At 33.7% G+C, this 14,344-nt stretch overlaps 1 protein-coding gene across 3 annotated transcripts in view; it reads left to right on the forward strand.

Moving 5' to 3' along the window:
• LOC130898236 (uncharacterized) overlaps window positions 1-14,344 on the forward strand; it is a 173,290-nt gene that overhangs the window by 42,577 nt on the left and 116,369 nt on the right. The window contains exon 2 of one of the 3 annotated variants that reach the window (XM_057807351.1): window positions 12,570-12,601. The exons of 1 other annotated variant lie outside the window; for it this stretch is intronic. The gene's annotated coding sequence lies outside the window, so the exon portion shown is untranslated. Of the gene's footprint in view, window positions 1-12,428; window positions 12,521-12,569; window positions 12,602-14,344 lie in introns of those variants that run through there. One more of the 3 variants, XM_057807353.1, reaches the window with a different exon arrangement.

Genomic DNA, 14,344 nt, shown 5'->3' on the forward strand with positions numbered 1-14,344 from the left:
AAAACTCAAAACCACACACTATTATTTTAATTTTGATCACAACTCACGAAATTTCTCGATTAAAATTCTAATCAATACCAGAAAAATAAGTTACCGTTGGCTGGCTAATTTTTCGTATGAAATTAATTAAATGACCTTCTATTTAGTGTGAATAACAAATATTTAAATGTACTTACATGTCACTTGACCACTATAGATATTCATAGTTCACAACAAACCGATCTTGTCACCAGACGACGTATTTATATTTTATTATGGTCTGAAGATGCACCTGAAGATAAAATATTCTTATCTGACATGGTATATAAGTGCAGCTGCACCTCAAAAGGAAAATATATATATAAAGTTGCTCCTATTTTCTTTTCTCTATGTAAACAAGTAGACAAAATAATGCTTTTTAATAATAAGCTGAGAACTATCTCGTCGACAAAGAACATGGTGTCGTAAAATGATATACTTGATAAATAGTCCAGTTACTGGTTCAATAAAACATATTCTCATAATGGGAATATACGAGGAAATCAAAAGGAATACTTTAACAGAAAGTAACAAAAAGGAAAGGAAGATAAAATCGATCCATCGTTCAATCAGCTCGTAGAATTTTATTTATAACATTTAGAGCACTTAACACCAATGCTGTAGTGAGTACAAACAAGATTTCTAAAGGTCCACAAGGCCTCTAAAAGCGCACCGAACCATTCAGCTACAACGAGCACAAGCTCAAGAATAATCAGGCTCTGGGATTTTCACACAAAAGACAAGAATCGTTTGAGTGAGTAATGATTAACGAATAAGAGCTTTGAGGTAGTGAACATAGAATAGAGTCGGACCCCTCTGTTCATTCTGACGTTATATCCAAAATGTGATGGACTCTAGAACTCTTTCCTCTCGCAACGAAATGGGCGAACATTTTGGTTATTATGGATGGTATAATACACTGTTGCATCGCACTAGATGTAACAAGATTGAACTTGCAACCATCTTAATCGATATGAATCCAATTATCGGTCAAGGCACAAGAGCTGAAGAATGGAGGAAAGAAATTATTAATATAATAATTTCTGCTAGCTCGCGCACTTTCAGTCGACGATCTTCCAGCACCGCTTTGTTGATTTTCTCCAACATTTCTGTAGTCATTTGGTCGACCATTGCAATGCTGGTCTTCGCATATCGTACGGCCTCAGAGCATTCAGAGTACCATCTAGTTCAACTTTCATATTAGTTGGGCTAACGTCGTTCAAATGAAAGTATTGTATCACATAACGATTACCAATTTTTCCAAGCTTACAAATTCACTGAAAACGTTCACTATTGATGGCTGTAAAACAAATACTAAACAACGTGGCGTGTTCAAACTTGAAACATATGCTGGATGGATTGTGTACTTTGTAATTTTCCAAGCAACTACCGCCATTTTCAATTCATGTCAGGTACTTCTGGGACCATCCTCGTAACAACTATTTGAACAACTAGAAATTGGATTGGATTTTTACCAATTTGGCATTGACAATGATACATGGAAATATTTTTGTTTCGAATATATATTAACTGGCCTATCGTGAACAGAGGCTACATATAGTGAGTATGCGGTTTAAAAATAAAAAAAGTAATTGTGCTTGAAAAATGCTGACGGTAATCGTCCACATACTTTACACTAAAGAGAAAATGTTATCTTTCGGGAATTAAACTCAAAAGCCAAACACGCATAATATAAATAGATTAAACATGGATAAGTTAAAAATACACACAACCGAAAAATTAAATGTTTTAATGATTCCTCTATTGTAGATAAATGAAAATGTTTTTTTTTGTGAATAACAATTTGAATTAGATTGTCTCTACCTAATAACATTATTATATATTTTACGTTCTCCTCGATTAATAGATTAATTATTCAACTGCTATTGAGCACTTGATAGTATCTATAAACAAACAATTTGAGTAATAATGACTTATTACTATAATTCACTATAATATTGGTAATGTCCTTTGAATATTCACGAACCGTATATCAAAGTGGCTCTGTACTTCTGTACACGCTGATTGGACGGAAGATATGACTCCATTATTGTTATTGAGGGGAATACTAATTATTGCAAATACAGTGGTGTAGAGATGAATTCAGATAGTGAATTTGAATTATTATGTACACCTCCAAAAATAAGACAAGTAGCTAATGATACCATACAGAATTCATCACCCTACAAATCCTAAAACAATTATGAAGATTTATACAAATTTTTTTCACGATTGGTGTAGCAGTAAGAACGTCATCGATTACAGAAACTAGCATATTTTAACAACCTTAGTACTAAATATGAAGCATCGTCTCCATCGACTCCATGCTATAAAGTATACTCAACATAAATTGAAATTATGTGTGTTTCTGAAAAGTCAATACGAAGAATATGTAGCTAAAAGGGAAAAACTTAATAATTTCATAAACGAAGCTCCCGATGAGAAATATCTGGCAACAAAGGTAGTAGATATCACAACAAATTGAAGAAGCAAAAAATTACTTCAGCGACGTTTCATTCTTAAAATAAATATTAATTCTATGTAGATTATAAAAGCTTGTCAAAAGTCAAAAATTACTTTGCTAATTCATCCCCTGAAAGTTCGTGAATAAGTTAATCTTTGTATTGGTGCACTTTCTTTCTTTCTTTGAAAACTACTACTACGAAAAATTCTAACTGACATTTTGTTGTGAAAGTCAATTTATAAACTTTTACGCTCGCGCCCGTGGTAACGCCCTCGTTGGCGTTCAACATAAATTAAACAGATTACGAACTATGATTTATAAACACAAATACTAACGCTCGCGCTCGCATTCAAATTCGCGCCGAGTTCTTGCTGGCAGATCGCCAATTTTTATGTTCGACGCTCGCGTTCCATCGACCATTCAATAAAAAGGTATCGAGGTCATATGACCACCCAAATTCAACCATTCCCTGTTTATTTTTCTGGTGAGGTCCACCTTGGTGTTATTTGTATTTTCAGATTATATTAGTCAGCACTAGAAAGGTATTGGTATGTCGGATCAGTCTGTGTTGGAAGACATTGTTAGATTGCTCTCGAAAAACAAAGCAGATTTATCTCCTACCATGCAAATGGAATGTATATATACAAAAATTATGGACCATTCAATTAAATTTCCAGCGATAAAGCGTCAAAAACTTTCAACGCGAACTCGAACGCAAAACGATCGAGAGAGCCAGCGATATAGTATATTTGCCTTTAGCAAGTTCTGTTATGTGCTGACCAGTCTCCCTATTACGTTCGATCATAAGGCAGAACAAACAAATATTTTCATTTTTAGATAAATTTCCAAAAATAAATCGGAATAATTGCTGGCCAGTGTGGATTTTAATCATAATCTTTTCAACCGCTACATTCGAGAATTATATCTCACAATTTATCTGTTTATGGATAAGTTTATTTTAAAATATCGTGACAAACAGGAAATGGACAAATCTTATCTCTATGTTAACACCTGTGTGTTTGTGTGCGGAGGGGGGGTTTCCCTGATAATCTCAATTCATTTGACCGCAAGTACTTAACAATAATAAAGTATGTAGAGCGAATTCGACTTGGTGAACCTAATAAAAATGATCAAATTGGAAAGAAAGTTTATGACATCCTACATGATTATAATTTGATTTCTCACTAAAATCGGGCAATAAAATTCAGAGAACTAATCGATTATACTAGATCTCTCTATATAAAATTCGGATAAAACTTACTGAGCTAAACTTTGGTTTCAATTGCTTTTTTTACTCCATTAAAAAGGAAAGTTTCGGTAGCGTACAAAATCATTTTCTCTTTGAAAATAACGAAAATCATTTCTCTAAATACAGGGTGCGTGGGCGGGCGGAGCTTAGCGTGATTGGATAGTTGCACTCGTGGAGTTTTAGTACCCATGAGTCACTTCGACGGAAAGCGTCACGTTTTACGAGAACGGTCGTTCAAACGTCTTGACAAGGCGACTGTATTTTTCAGAATTCCGAGTTCGAATTTAATTAAAATATGTAAGCGTTTTAAAGAGACCGGTTCCACGTCGCAACCACCAAAAGGTCGTCGAAGAACGTCTAGGATCACAGACAATATTGTTAGGGTGAAGGGGTCAGTACGAAAACATCCGCATGTGTCTACTCGGAACCGATCGGCGGTTTTAAACGCGACGAAGTTTAGAGCAAATTTTAAAGTTGGTTCTTGAACTGCATCCTTAAAGCTCCAAATAATACAGGAATTGAAAAATATCGACTTGGAGCAAAGTTGGCATTTGCTGAAGAAATGCTCAGTCGATTTTCCACTTTTGACAACATCCTTTTTTCAGATGAGGCTCATTTTCATTTAAATGGGTTCGTAAACCGACAAAATTGTCATTATTATAGCAGCACCCATCAATATAAGTTGGGAAATATATTTGCGCATGAGTTAAGAGATTATCACTAAAATTTCAGTCATTTTGAAGGATTATTTTTTGTTTTATAATCGTATAAGTGAATACTTTATTGAGTATCGAACTGTCATTAAATATTTGTTTTTGAAAGATAACATGCTCACATATATAACAATAATTCCTTAGTCACCCCTTTCTCTTTCTCCCCATTGGTCTTCTTCGCAGTACTAATTTTGGCATCCGTTCTCTATCTAGTCTCTCAAAATGTCCCAACCATCTCACTCTTTATCCTTTAATAAACGAGCTTATTGTAGCTTCTCCATAAAGTTCCTCCAATTCTTTATTAGTTCTTCTCTTCCAGCCCTCTTCTGTGTGTATTCCTCCGTAGATTCCTCTTAGTATCTTCCTCTCCCATCTTTCCAACATGGCTTCATCTGCCTTTTTTAAGATCTATGTCTAACATGCATGTTGCGGGGTGGGTTTTACTACCGTTTCATATATTCTTATTTTTGTTTTCCTTGACTTTTATTTTGACTTCATCAGTGATCTAATACTTCAGAATTTTTGTGTTCCTTTAGTTATGCTGGCTTTCAATTCTAATTCTTCTACTCCCTTGTCTTTTATTACTACTCCTAGATACACAAAGTTAAAAAACCTTTGTGTCTAGTTGTCCAAAAGGACAAGTAATCTTTTGTTTATTGATCCAATATCTTTATTTGCTGCAATCCTCAATGAAACATTAATTTTTTCTGTGCATTACGTATTGGCTTCCTTTGTCCAGAGTAAAGTCTCAAATTACCTCACCTTGAAACTTCATTCGAAAACAGAATGCTCTTTGTATGTAGCTGATTAAAAATAGGTTCAATGCAATCTTCCATCGGAATCATCTCCAAGTAATTTGTTGTTTGTACAGATGTAATTTATACTTGAGGACTTCGATTTGGTTCTTTAACATTTCCTACCATTACTGTTTTATAATTCACTTTTCTTGGTTTTAAGGATGGACCTGCCTGAATTCTCATCACCCAAAAACGATATACGTATTAAAATAAACGTAGGTTCATTCGAAAACCGAAGATGATTCTCTAGAATTTTTATTATGTCCAATTGTTAGATCATAGATAACGCACTAAAATTTACTGTTTTACTTTCAGTTTATTTAAAGCAAATTGGCAATATTTCAATTTTCAAAAATGTCCCAAACGATAGATTAATTAACTGTATTTTGAGATTACTCACCAACCCATGGTATGCTCAGGGACTCGCTTAGATTTGCATCTAATTCAATCACTTTTGCCATAAATATCTTGAGTAATTTGTTTTCGTATCTTTTTCCCCAACTTACAACATTTCCATACTACATAAAATCACGCACATTCTATTATAGTATATTGTTATTTAGTTAAAATCTTCGTAAAGAGCTAGATAGTTAAGAAAATCGCAAAATGAAGCTTTCGTTATCTATCTAACATATTAAATGTTGTGTGCTGAATTGTACACCGCCGGGACTATAACGTAGGTTATCGGAGGAGCGCGCAGAGCATGTTTGCTATAACAGATCAATTATTAATATTACAAGATCTGTGTTTTTATAAAATTGGAATATATACGAATAAAATTAAATTTTATGTACATAATTTGCATATTTTCAATTATTGTCCTAAATAACTAAAATTGTTGATAGAACTCGCAAGTTGTCCAACAATTAGTAACAGTCATTATCTCAATAGTAGCTCTCTATAATATTTGAGGGCGTCCCATTTAAAGTTCAGGTACATAATGGATTTATTATTCAGTTTTATACAAGACTAAATCCCCTGGCAACATACTGGATCAGATAAGGGCATCACTCGTGAGATTGATTATACTGTCATATTGTAGGGTTGGTAGCCCTACTTTATAAAGAAGCTTGAAGCCGTCTCGGTAATAATACGATTTCTTTGTGGCACTCACTTTATCTTGAATCATGGTTTAATAAATTTCCGATTTATGGCTCTGAACAAGTTTATTCAACGAGTTGTTTGCTTTAGACTCATCCTAGAAAAATAACATTCAGTTTAACGATGAGAAATAATTACACAGCATTTCTGTTAGGAGAGGAAAAAAGAATTATGGAAATATTTTTCATTTAAATTTATTATGTTCAATTCCACCACAATAAAATCTTGAGTAAAGTGGGGAAATTAAAAAAAGTAAAGCTAATAGAAAGGGTCTAAAAGTGAGTATAAGGAATATTAGGACGATGCTTATACTGGGAAAAATCACAGAAATCAATGGAGAATTTAAAAAATATAATGTAGACAATAAATACGATGGAAACAACAAGGAATGATAGAAAAAAAAAGAAATCAACCTTTTCAGTCCTCTAGACGAAAACGAGTATATGGTAAGAAGTAAATAAAGGCACTACTATAATTTAAATATACAGGGTGTCCCACGACGAGTTAAAGCTATCTGTATATGGCAAAAAAATAGTAAAATAATGAAAATTTCTAAGTTTGGGTTTTCGGATACGATCTTTTTAACTAAAATATTTTTTATTTTTTACCCCTGAATGCATCAAAATAGAAAAAAAACGGGTAGTTCTATTTAAAAAATAAAGAAATTTGATATTTATGATGTTAAACTTTGAACACTTTTTATACACACCCTGTATAAAATGAAAAAAATTTCAACATAGATTCAAATATGTCTAACCTTGCTAAAAGCAACCGAACAGAAACCATTTTGATATCTTTAAAGGTATCCTCGTAAAAAAATAATTCATAAGGGTCTGCAACGGTCATATTTTCTACAAAAAAATTAATAACTCAAAAAGTATGCATTTTTCGAAAAAAGTTTTTAGACAAAGCTAAAAAGATCGTATCCGAAAACCCAAATTTTCATGATTTTACTTTAAATATTTTGCCATATACGGATAGTTTTAACTCGTCGTAGGACACCCTATATACTTAGAACATAAGGAGCTCAAAAGGAAGAGAGGTATGAAATGTATGAAAAGACCCCAATAAAACATCTTAAATAAGTGAAAAAGACTTTCTAAGAAAATGTTTTCTTATACATATATTTCTATCCTGTCTAATCATCAAAAACAACGTGAGTACATAGGTAGGTAACAATTTAAATAAATAATCGTCTTCTATTCGGTTCTATTCGTTTTCAATGATATTCCAAAGGTGTGAAGTGAAAGTAGGACACTGCTTTCTGACTTCTCTGCCCAATTTGTCCCACAACAACTCAATCGGGTAAAGATCGGGCGACTGTGTTGGCCAAATCATTCTTTCAGTACATTCTCTTAAATACTCACAGCTTCGAGGAATATTTGGATCTTTGTAATAATTTTTTTCTCCAAAATCAATTTTTACTAGGTCTCCAGTCGCCCTTTCTCCATAAATATTCTCAAATCATCATCGAGCCTCCATTGCACATGGATTTATCATCCGTTGTTATTTGACCTGCGAACAAACACTATTCGGTTATACCCACCACTTCATAAAACTCTCTCCCACTCTTCATGCGCCGAAATATGTTCTATAGTCCAATATAACCTTTCAATTTTATTTTGACGTCTTAAATGCTCAATTTCCTTTTCTCAGATCGTTAGATTCATTGATCTGAGCTGCTATGACTGGGCCCGTGCGTCGTTGATCACCTCTTAAATGATTGAGGTTTTTCGAGGCCGCTCTGAATGTTTTCTATCGCCACAGCTCTTGGTGGCTGCATATTCTTTCACGCTGTAGTCGACAGTACGTCGAGGTATTTTTAATTCGGCGGCAATGGTACAGTTAATTTTGTCTAGATTATGAAGACTCGCGCTTAATGCACGAGTTTCAATCGAGAGTTGTTTGGTTTTACCCATGTTAAAACTTACTAGTCTGATTTTGCGAAAATGGAAACAATTCGTATACAAATTCACAAAAAGATATCTTGGTTCAAAAACTATAAATCACAGCACGTTCATGCGTCACACACAGCTAACAGGGACTAAACTACAATCATAACCACCGAAGAAATAATTCACAAATAACGAACAATACTATTTTTGGTTTGTAAGACAACGTTTTGACGTTCTCGTCACAATACGATTAATTTGAAATTTAATGCAAGGATTATGGGGTGGGCAAAAACTTTTGACCGGTAGTGTATATAATTGACATAATTTATATGTATAATAAAGTGAAATATCTCTTACATTTACATTGAAGACTTTGTGAATCTTAATTACTCAGTCTATTTTGTACTTGTTTGTCTTTTTTTCTCTTCGATATCAACCCTATAATGTACTCATTCCACTAATTGCTCCTGTTCTAATTTTTGTTTTATTAGAACTTATTTAGCGATTGGTTTCGTATCTTTCCAATTTTGTCCCGTTTTCTAATTACTCAAACTGTCACTGGATTTCAACATTGATCTAATTTGCTATAGGTTGCAATGTACGAATTGATTGCGAAATCCAAACTAGCGTTTAATTAGTTTCATTGATTTCACGGTCTTTCGCTACTATTATTATTCAAAGTTTGTAATACTCCATTGTTTTGTTACCTTGATTAACTAAACTGGATTCGTTTAACTATTATTCGACTTGATAGACTTTTAATTTTAATATCTACAAACATCACTTCTTATTCAGTTCAGTGAATAAAAAACATTCAATAATTATTTAACTTATTTATATTAAGGCAGATATAGTTATAAAACATGTCTGGGAAATGACTAATCCTGATAGGTGATGTTTTCTAATACTTTAGTAAATGAAGAGTTCACCAATTTTAGTTCCAGAATGTTTTAGTAGCCATCTTTGGACAATATCAGCCCCAAAGACAAATATCTGAAGATTTGCTTAAATGTTGTCAGTTTTAAAGAGGCCATGGCTTATACCAGAGCTTCCCAACCTTTTTAGCTGGTGGATCACTTTCAGTCAAGCGCACAATAACTGATAAAATTCGAAGCCCATCGGAATTGAAAACTCCATAATTCAAGTGCAATGAATGGAAACAACTTTTTACTAAGTTACCATTAGTCTGAATTCCCACACCATATTCTTATTACAAACATTCACTTCTTTACTAGAGTTTGTAGTGATTATAATGGACTCCTAAAGTGGAGGTTGTGGTTGCTTCTGATGACACAATTTTTTAAAATACTTGACGACTGGAAACTGGATGTCAAATTCAGCATCTAGACAGCTTTAGTACTTAGTTTTGTTGGCGACATAGATCGGGAATCCGAATGTTTCTTTTTGTTTTCCAAATTTTTACAAAAGTGTTAGTAATCACTACAATCAAAAGTGGATTTCAAGTTTGCCTCTGTGGGAATTTCTATTCACAACTCAAATTCGTTCCACGATAGAATGTTCGGATTTCAGGGTACAGCGAATGGATTGACCATCCCTTCTCATCTTGAGCTGATGCGAAATAATGCTCCAAGTACTAGATCAAGCTTCTAAAGTACTTGAGGATTCCATGAAACACACATCGATGCAATTAGACCATAGAATTTAGTTCGTCCAACAAACGCGAAGATACGCAAAGATCCGCACATGTTGTATGGGCAGATAGGGGTTTGCACAATCTTTTTTGAAACACCCCAAGTATGCATAATGAATAAAAGCCATTGAAATCACATAATCGCAACGTCAGTAGATTCATTGAATTGGAGAAAAAATGAAATGTGTTAGATGCGAGAAACCTGTGAATCTTTCACAGTATTCAAGATGTCAACTATCTGTTTGACAGTATTGTCTGATAGTGGCACTGTTAACATGGTTTTATGGGGTTCCCGCAAATGGTATGAGCTTTGCTTGTCTTTGCGACAACTTACCAAGAAAGATCCTTTAAGTCAGTTTTCCCTCAATTGTTTTCCCATCAGTTTTCATGCAGTGTTATCCTTTTTGAAAAAATCAATCTCTATAATATGGAGGTCCGGGTGATTACTTTCATCATTCATTTCAAGCGGGATCTCTCCTTGCTATAGAGACCATGAAGAAACTGCTAGTTCTTTCAAGTTCCTGACTTCAGCTATAGATCCATGGTAACAGTAATGGACTGAGTAAAAAGGCATTGGTGCATTGACAAGGGAAGCTCAATATTAAATGTTTCGATAAAAACGAGAAAAAGTGGGCGACTGTCCACCGTACACAAAGCGAGGAAAGCATACGAGGCAGTTTGTCTGATTGATCGGCTGAGATCGCACGATTTCCGAGGCTAATGGCCAAAGATTTCACGTCATGCATGCGTCCCCCAGAATTTTACAGAAAGTCAAGCAAGAAGGTCAGATCCACCTGTCCTGAACTACCTGGGTCAACACGGAAACCGTCGCCGTTATTGAAAGGTAACCAAGGACCCCCTAAAGAGAGCCAGTGGATCCCTTAGAGGTCCAGGGACAACAAGTTGAGAAGCTTTCCCTTGGACCATACAGTTATAAGGACTGCTACTTGTTTCATTTTCCTCTATAAAAAAAAGTGGGGAAACTATCGTCAACAGGTGGGGATTTTTGTTTCGCTTTATTAAAAACGATAATTTTTCAAAAATCTATTCCATTCCATACATTCCTATACTTTTCAATAATTAACATAGAAAAGAAGCATAACTTGGACAAAAGTTAATATAGAGCTGTTATTAAATATTTGTTTTTAAATATAACATGTCCACTCTATTTAGAGTTAGACATTGTATACAAAGACCGTAAAATTTTGGGCAGCTGAATTCACGAATTGCACTTCGAATTGGTTGACCACCCACCGTGTTCACCAGATCTGGTTACCCAGCGACTTTGTCCTGTTTCTTATCCTAAAAGTTTCAAGTCCAAGAAAGAGATTTTCATGAGACGAAGATATATCGCATACACAAATGCCCATTATTTGGAAGGGTTAAAAAGGCTAAAGTACTGGTTTAAGTGTATAAAAAAGACTATGTCGCAAAATAAGATTGATTATGCAAAAAGTTGTGGTTTTTTTGTTAGGAAGGCAATTGTTGAATCAACCATCGTAATAATCGATTTCTAAAACGATCGATTTCGATTCTTTCTGAGTGAATAAAAGTAGCCAACGGCATCGTCGTGCAAGATCGTGTTGATGTTAGTCCTTTTTGATGTTTTGGCACTTACTCTTCGAAAATAGCATTTCATGCAACAGACTATATAACGGCTATGAAATGACAAAATTTTATAGACGTTGTAAAAGTTTATTGTTAAATTAATACTAGGGAATAAGTGATATGATGGTACTAGAGCTTTTTCAAACGTTCCTATTGTAATTAGAAGTAGTATAATGTTTGTTTCATATCATCATTCAATTTACCTTGCCAATATAACGAATTTCCTGTGTACAATTCGGGAATTTTCAATTTTCGAAACGTATCAACGTGATTACACACGGAAATGGAATCCTATTAGTATTTTGTGCTAGTATTTTTCCATGTTCGGAAGAGCTCATATTTTCCAGCAAGATCAAACATAATTAAACTACATATCGTTCTGCAAATAGACGCTACGTAACACACGCCACTGGGTTCGGTTTTAGAAGCTTTCAATTATAATAGTTGATTTATGAATCTTCAGGTTTGATACGCCGCTTCATCAATAATTTGTATTTAATCTTATTCATCGTTTTAGTTAGTTCAACACCTAAGATTTTATTAATTGTAGTCCATAGAACCTAAATTTAAAATATACAAGTAGTAAACATTTTTTTCTCCATTCTGTATATATTTTATGTTAGCCAACTTAGATTTTGATTTCTCTTTATAAACCCTTCTGCAATTATTGTACATGGAGGTGTTATATGCATTCTAATTGTAGAGAAAAATCATCTTGTAAATTATATATATAAGGAAAAAATAAATTACATCATATTCTAATATACCTACTGTTTTTTATTCAAAGGTCATGCATATTAGCCGGTGACAGTATAACTGCGCTGTTGCCAAAAATCGTTGAATAGTTATATCAAACAAAACGTAGATAACAGTATCTATTAAACTGATAAGATTTATAATTTTCTATATGACATATGACAAAACAGAAGTTCATTGTGTAAATGACACCTGAAAGTAAACATATACGGGGTAATTTGTAAACTGCCAAAATTAGTGGTTTAATTTTACATATTATTCTGACAAGGTAAATTATTTTTTCTATTAGACTGATTGATAATTTTTTTTCTTTTCAGGTACATATAGTTACTATTCTATTGGATAATACGTGAGTAAATATTAATACGGTCAATATTTATTTTAAAGAGAATTTAGGTACGTAAGATTCCAAGTTGTAAATGATATTTTGTGCAAAATTCATTAGAATCTTCCAATTAAACGTGGTTATGTGATACGAAGTTATCAATATAAAGTGATTGTATTATTTAAAACAACAAATCAACTGTTCACTTCCTTAACTTGAATGTGGAACTGAAAAAATACAAGATGATAAAAGGATTTAATACCATTGATGCAGGCTTCACTCAAATCAAGAAAAATTAGAAATATTTCCAAAATAATTGGATTATGAAAAAATGTTTGAAGTACCAAAGGATTTTTCCAAATTATCTTATGATATGATGGTGTTTCAATTAATTTTATATCACTTAGGTTTCCAGACTTGGTAGGATGTTTCTTTCAACTGTTTACAACATTGAATTATCTCTTTAACGTTTTCCATGTTGTCCTAAATCCCTTCGACTTTATGGAAATGTGTCCGCGTGTAATTTCTATTCCACCGTACTATTTCATTCAAATATCCCGCTTCCTCGACAGATTTTTTACAGTATATATTTCTGACAAGCTTTTTAGCACTTTAAAACTTTTTTGCCCACATATTAACAACCATAACCGTAGTAACCCGACTCATTACCTGTAATGAGAGAAAATCTAGTTTCAAACTGTTATTTCAAAACATTGCATGTCTTTTTTTTTATTATCAATTAGAACCCGAGGTGTTGTGAATTATTTAATTTGAAGTTGGATTTTATCTATTTTTCGTACAATAATTATGTTTTAGATAAATTGGTAGGATATAGAGGATTTTTTGTAAGGAGGAGGTTATGTTCGATATAGGAATAATTCCTCTGCAGGGCTGGGGTTGCGGTGGTTGCCTAACTATTTCTGTAGGGAGATTTTGACCACAAGAAAACGAAAATTAAGCTTGTAAGCAAAAACGACTCTTCTCGGTTTTTTTGAGGGATTTTCTTTATTTTTTTAGAATTTTTTTTTGTTTTTAATTTAAGAGGGGGCGGGCGGGTACAGCTGCGTCTGTATTACATATCGTCGACCATTTGGCTGGAGAACCGGTTCACCAGGTTGCAGGGAAACCGCAGAAAACGTGTGTGGATCGGCTGCCGTTAAGTTTGGGTTTAGTGTGACCAAAAAAGGGCATTCCAAGAGGGAGCTTGGGCTTTGAGTAAATGCGAAATGACCGCTAATAACGGCACAGTTGTATCCGCAAAAGAAGGGAATGTTGGCTACTAGCGCGCGAGAAGTGGGGATGGCATTCAAGATGGTAGTTGCCAGGATTTCAATTAGGATTTTGGTGTCCGTAGAGAGGTTCTATGGGGTTTTGCTATAGTGTAGAAGAAGAGTAGTAGACACGTTTTATTGGTTGATATTCTCTGTTAGGGACTCTACATATGGTAGAAATATGACTCACCCTGTATAATAAAGTGAATTCAAATTTTAGAAGGGATAAATTTAGCTTCGTGTTAAATTATGTGTGTAAGACATTTTCTACATTTGTATCATAGGTTATAGAGATAGTATTTTAAAAATTTATTATACCTAATGGAAATTATTACGTAAATAAGAAATGGAAAGTATAAAAAAAACGAAAGAAGTTCACCAATTGACAACATTGTTGCGTAAACTACTCTAGTTACAAGAAAAAGAACGAGCCATCAATAAATAAATGCAAGTTTGTGGTTTCTCTTCAACATTTGAAAATTAATATTTGTGTTTT

The sequence above is a fragment of the Diorhabda carinulata genome, chromosome 9 (genome assembly GCF_026250575.1).
Source record: "Diorhabda carinulata isolate Delta chromosome 9, icDioCari1.1, whole genome shotgun sequence".
In the NCBI taxonomy this organism is placed as follows: domain Eukaryota; kingdom Metazoa; phylum Arthropoda; class Insecta; order Coleoptera; family Chrysomelidae; genus Diorhabda; species Diorhabda carinulata.